Raw genomic sequence first — 6,635 nt, forward strand, 5'->3', positions numbered from 1 at the left:
AACAACGCAAAATGCGATATAGCCCTGTGTGGAGAAGCTGCCCCGGTAAATTGTACTACTACGGTACAGTACTAGACTACTGCTGTGTTTGTCTTGGTAGCGATTGCGTTGGTTGAATTGGATTTAACGTTCCGTTGTACGGTTTAAACTGAAATTAATTATTTTCATGAACAGATTGACAACGTTTAGGCTGTGGCAATGAAGTTCAGGTTAGTAGTTAGATAGACTTTTGATTTAAGTAAGGGGAGTGCCGAACATGTTCTGTCTCCGTTTGACTTCCTAAACAGCTGTGTAGTGTAGATGTTTTTGTAGTGTGTCTCGCGTAAGCTACAGCGTTGCAGTGAGCTACACTGGTTTGAAACCACAGGTAATGGTAATTTCACCAACAAATCGTTTTCTAATGTCAGAATAAATCCTACAACGAAAATTTATATGTGAGGAATATTTATTTTAATGATTAAAAACTGATAACGCTACATCATAGACCACTGTAGTATGTGTTGCCTGGGCAACACAGGCTAATGTCATGATGCTAATATTTCAGTGAAATAGTAGACTACTGTTTCCGAAAGTAGATGTACTTCCTTAATGATATCAGCTTATATTGTACATTACACATCACAATTGTGTGTCATATCACAAAGTAAAATGAGTAAATATTTATCACCCTGGCCTCTTTGCTTGTGGCGTTTCTGCAGCTGCCTTGCAGTAAAGCTATAGTTAGCCTAGCTATCCCCCAAGTTAACAGATGCGAAACGAATGTTCTGCCAAAGGTAGTCACGCGTGTTTTCGTGACGTTAGTGACGTAGTGACGTTAGTAACGTCAGTGACTGTGGCTAGCAAATTAGCCACCGTTAGCTTCACTTTTCGCCACAAAAACTTAACTTAAGCCCAAACCATGCAACGGAACGTAAATTCCAATAGAAGCAACTCAATCGCTACCAAGATGAAACGTTTGACACCTACGTTGTCTATGTAGACCAAATATTGACTGAGTTTTAGGGGGGCAAAAAGAATAATAATAATATATATGTGAGAGAACAAAGGTTGTGCCCTTGCCGAAGGCAAAGCACACCCAATAATGCAATCAACATAGTGCAATCGGATACTGAGATAAAGTGGCTTATGCATACTGAAATTGCCATTAGATGGACTTATAATAGTTAAATAAGTGAATGAATGTCAATGGGAGTCCTTGGCCTTGTTGAAGAGGCCAGTAGCAGATGGAAAGAAACTGTTCTTATGGCGTGAGGTTTTGGTCCTGATGGACCGCAGCCTTCTGCCAGAGGGGAGTAGCTGGAACAGGGAGTGACCAGGGTGGGAGGGGTCGGCCACAATCTTCCTTGCATGCCTCAGGGTCCTCGAGGTGTGCAGGTCCTCGAGGGTAGGCAGATTGCAGCCGATCACCTTCTCAGCAGTGCGGATGATACGCTGCAGTCTGCTCTTGTCCTTGGCAGTGGCAGCAGCGTACCAGACGGTGATGGAAGAGGTGAGGATGGACTCAATGATGGCTGTGTAGAAGTGCACCATCATTGTCTTTGGCAGGTTGAATTTCTTCAGCTGCCGTATGAAGTACATCCTCTGTTGTGCTTTTTTGGTGAGGGAGCTAATGTTCCCAGGGCCTCAGTTCCCACTTGAGGCCCTGGGAGAGGATGGTGCCCAGGAAGCGGAAGGACTCCACAGTGTTGACTGGGGAGTCGCACAGGGTGATGGGGGTGAGTGGGGCTGTATTCTTCCTGAAGTCCACAACCATCTCCACTGTCTTAAGAGCATTGAGCTCCAAGTTGTTCTGGCTACACCAGGTCACCAGGTTCTCAGCTTCCCACCAGACTCAGACTCATCCCCGTCAGAGATGAGCCCAATGAGGGTTGTGTCGTCCGCAAACTTCAGAAGTTTGACAGACGGATGACTGGAGGTGCAGCTGTTGGTGTACAGGGAGAAGAGCAGAGGGGAAACGACGCAGCCCTGAGGAGATCCGGTGCTAATGGACCGGGAGTCAGAGACTTGTGTTCCCAGCTTAACGCACTGCTTCCTGTCAGACAGGAAGTCTGTGATCCACCTGCAGGTGGGGTCGGGCACGTTCAGCTGGGAGAGCTTGTCCTGAAGCAGGGCAGGGATGATGGTGTTGAAGGCAGAGCTGAAGTCCACAAACAGGATCCTGGCATAGGATGCTGGGGAGTCCAGGTGCTGTAGGGTGAAGTGGAGGGCCATGTTAACGGCGTCATCCACAGATCTTTTGGCTCTGTAGGCAAACTGCAGTGGGTCCAGGAAAGGGTCTGTGATGGCTTTGAGGTGTGCCAGCACAAGGCGCTCAAAAGACTTCATTACCACAGAGGTCAGGGCGACGGGTCTGTAGTCATTGAGTCCTGTTGGCCTTGGCTTTTTGGGCACAGGGATGATGGTGGAGGACTTGAGACAGGCTGGCACATGGCATGAAACATATTAATCAAATAGGCTAGATCTAGGGGAACATCTCAAATTCAGAATCAGTCAGTGGGCTCATTTCTATGGACCTAGAAAACTGACAAAAGTATCTGAATTTGAAAATGAAAGATCTGCAATATTTGTGTGTCGAATTTCATAAAACTGAATTATTTTGATCCAGAAATATACATTTCTGGAATTCAGATTGTTGAAATTCTGATTGCTGAAATTCTGACTGCAGAAATTCAGATTTTGTATGAACTAGGCCAAAGGTGAAACAGCTTGCTTTCACAGGGAAAAGTAGATGATTTCAGATTGACTGAACTTTACCTCTTTACAAAAACTAAGAGTTTCTCTTTGGATAGAGTTGGAGGATGGAGCCCAATGAGGTAAGTGCTTTTGAAATGTGTAAAACCTGTGTCTTCTCCTCTGCCAAATTCAAAGACTTAAATTACAAAATGTAGCTTCCTTTTCAATGTTTATGTTCAATGTTTATGGCTTTATAAAGTATAACATATAGTATTTTCCCTTGCCTAGTAGGCTATGAGAACATGTCAAAGTAAGGGGGTATGTGTTTTTCTTTCCAGAATCTGACATTACTGTTCAATTTTGTGAAGGAGAGGCTTCACTCACGTATGGAACATGCCCTTATCAGGGTGCCTTTAGATTTAGATTATTTGTCTGTTCCCAAGAGCTAGTTTTCCTCAGTGCTATATCTCCTCAGATGCCTGTGCCTCGTGATATAGCAGATTCTTTAAGACAGCTGCATAATTCCATTGATGTGGCTAAACATGACAACAGGCACACGGTAGTTGCACAGCTGGAACAAGGAGGGATTGGGCAAACTAAAGTGGCCTAACATAGGTCGTGAGTATCTGACTAGTTTGCTCGAGATGAATTTTCCTGTGTCGTGCATCGCTGGCCTGTTAGGAGTTTCTTACGAACAGACTTTGCATAGGCATATGGCAGAATATGACTTGTCAGTGAAGTCACTAAACAGTAGACTTTCAGATGAAGAGTTGGACACACTTGTCAGTGGGATAAAATCCAGAATGCCACATTGTGGGTATAGGATGGTGAAGGGCGTTTTGAGGGCTGATGGGAACAAAGTACGATCGCGTTAGAGCTTCGCTTCATCGAGTGGATACATTGGGAGTCCTGTCCAGAATGACTGCATTGGGTTGAGTTGTTCGAAGAACATACTCAGTTTCAGGCCCTAAATCTCTGATGCATGTTGACACCAACCATAAACTAATCAGGTACTCTTCATTGTGTGTTTTGTCTGAATGTCCAATATCTACACGATTCGATGCATTATCAGCAGGTTAGGTGTAGGTGTACTTTTCCACAGAATAAAACACAGTGCATCAGCTTTGGTGTCACATCGGCGCATCTCATTGGTTGTCATATGACAGCACATAGCCTAACTAGTATTAGTTTCTCAACAGTAGTACCTGTAATATCAGGATTTAAAGTTTATTTCAGCAAATATTACAAAAAGTGCATCTCAACAACATTACCGACCCGCCTTTAATGTCACTATTATACATATATATAATTGTACACCGGGCCACATCCGGCCCGGTGTACAATTATATCCGGCCCGCGACGATATGAAGCACCAATAACACACAAACTACAAATCCCATAATGCCGCGCAACAGCTGCCTTACGCCTGGGACACTGCCTGCGATCGGCTGCGATCTGCTGCGACGCGCCTGGAAGCGCCTCCTTTTTTCTTTCGGCGCCCATGTTATCAAATGGGACCGACCACACTGGCTGCGAAGCGCCGCGATTGCCTGCGATCTGCACCGATCGTTTCGGCAGCTGGTCGAATTTTTTCGCGAGACGCTTGCGAAATCGGCAGCAGTGTGATGAAATACACCATATTAGTTGATATATTTGAATAAAAAAACATGTTATTAAGATTTTAGTCCAGTAATTGTAGACTACGGTGAATATTTGTAAAGTAGACTTTATAATTACACAATGTTGGTAACGAACGTCCTTTACATGTGGTTACCCTGATGAAAACAAATGAAAATAAATGGATTGATCCGTTGAGCTAGCATGCCCGTAGTTGTTTTGTTTGTTTGAGTGAAACGAGTTGTCACGCGTTGCACACAACACACACGCGTGCAGACATAGCCTACCGAGAGAGAACCCCCAAGTCGATTTCTAAAATCAGCATCAAATGAATTCTCGAAGTTGAAAAGCACAGGGAGTTGTTGTATGACCCCCAGCAACAATTTTACAAGGACAACGTAGATAAGGATCAATGCTGGGATATAGCCAATGCTATGTTTATGTACCATGTCAGCATAAAGGAAAGCTCAGAGTAGCTGAAAGGCGCATCTGCGCATCTGGTGTGAACAGTTTTTGATCAGTCGTAGCCAATCGTAGCCGATCTTGGCGCTGCGCGGCGCGTCCAGGCGCTTCGCAGCCAGTGTGTCCTAGGCGTTATGCCTATTTGCCTGGCATTAACTGTGGAAGTCACTAGGTGTGTTAGACTTCATGCAGCGCCGCAACCGGCTGCAGCCGGCTGACTTGAAACAGTGAATTCTGGTTAGACTTTTTGTCCGACTTCAGACGGCGCTGAGGCTCGGTCACTGTGATGTATCCATCAAAGTACCGTGAGATTGATTCGAGAACTTCCGGGCTGTGTAGCCGGAGAATTTTCTCAAGAGCAACTGCAAGGATGCTAATGACGACACAGCTATTTCATGATTGGCAAGACTGGTATTGGTATTTATTCTGACACCTTCAGTTTCGCCAATGTTCAAATCTGGACAAACAGTAGGCTACAATTGAATTAAATATTTGCCTTTATTGACAGACTGCGATAGCCTACTATTGTTGAAGGGTTTTCGTCCGCCTCTTCACTAACAGAAGTGTAACTGAGTTCTGGTTGTATTATCAATCTGCAGATTGGAGAAAGAGTTCAACAGCCCAATACATAAAATGACAAATTTCAGTGCACTGGTTTGTGCAAGTTCTAATGCGAAAACAATTAAATTCGCGATCATGCAGTTCTTCAACAATAAAGTAAGCAAACAGCGCTTTTTTGTAATATTTGTATTTTTGTATTTTTATATTGTAATTTACGGCAACTTATATGTTATTTGATTGTATATTTAATTCTATTCTAATCCCACTTAGTACTGCTAGTTCATGTACCCTTAGTATAGATAGTCCACATATTTAGATTTTAGGTCCCTATATGTTTATTGTATGCACCTTCCTGCCAAAGCAAATTCCTTGTCTGTGCAAACTTTAATGGCGAATAATTCCATTCTGATTCTGATTGATCGGCCATGACTGATGTCAACGTAGCAAACCACGAGAAGCTGGAATGTCCGACTTTACGGAGCTGTTTTGAACTCCTCCCCGACTGCAAGCGGAAACTCGCCGGTCGTTTCATGCAGCTACAGTTGATGTCGAACACACCTAATGTCTAATAAGGGGAGAACTGCCACTCGGGAAACTTACAGCTTCTGAACTGGTTGCAGTTCCACTCAATGAATGGAGAATGAATGGAGGTCTATGGAACTATCAGATTCAAGACTCTGGTACTGACCTTCCGAGCGGTGAACGGGACTGCATCCGACTACATCAAGTCTCTCCTCCAGCCTTCCACCTCCCCACCCCCCGCCACCTACGGTCTTCTTCTGACAACCATATGGTGGTCCCACCGCTCAAGAGCGCCCAGTCCCAACACAAGCTCTTCTCCTGTCTGGCCCCCCAATCGTGGAATCAACTCCCCACCTCCATCAGGGACACTGACTGTCTCCCCACCTTCAAGAAAAGGCTCAAGACGAACTTGTTCCGGGAGTACAACGGCACTTAGGAATGCTTGGCTGGACCTGATGTTAGTTTCCTCCAGGATCACAATGACTCATTGAGAGACTTGTTGCTCTTGTTGGTTAGTTGTAACGGTTTCAAATTCTTGTACTCGCTGTGAAATATTTTACTGTTGATTGTTTTTTCTACAGGTACACTCCCCACTCTTGTGGGGAGTTTCATGTTGCTCAATTGTAAATTGTTTAACTGCATGCTCTTATGGTTCTTACCTTTGGCACTTGTTTGGTTTTCCACAATGTGCTTCATGTTTGGCTGCTCGCAATGTTTGGGGCTATCTCGTTGTTATGATCAGTGACCTATGCTCTTTTGTAAAGCTCTCTCTTGGAAGTCGCTTTGGATAAAAGCGTCTG

Source organism: Osmerus mordax, chromosome 9 (genome assembly GCF_038355195.1).
Source record: "Osmerus mordax isolate fOsmMor3 chromosome 9, fOsmMor3.pri, whole genome shotgun sequence".
NCBI lineage: Eukaryota > Metazoa > Chordata > Actinopteri > Osmeriformes > Osmeridae > Osmerus > Osmerus mordax.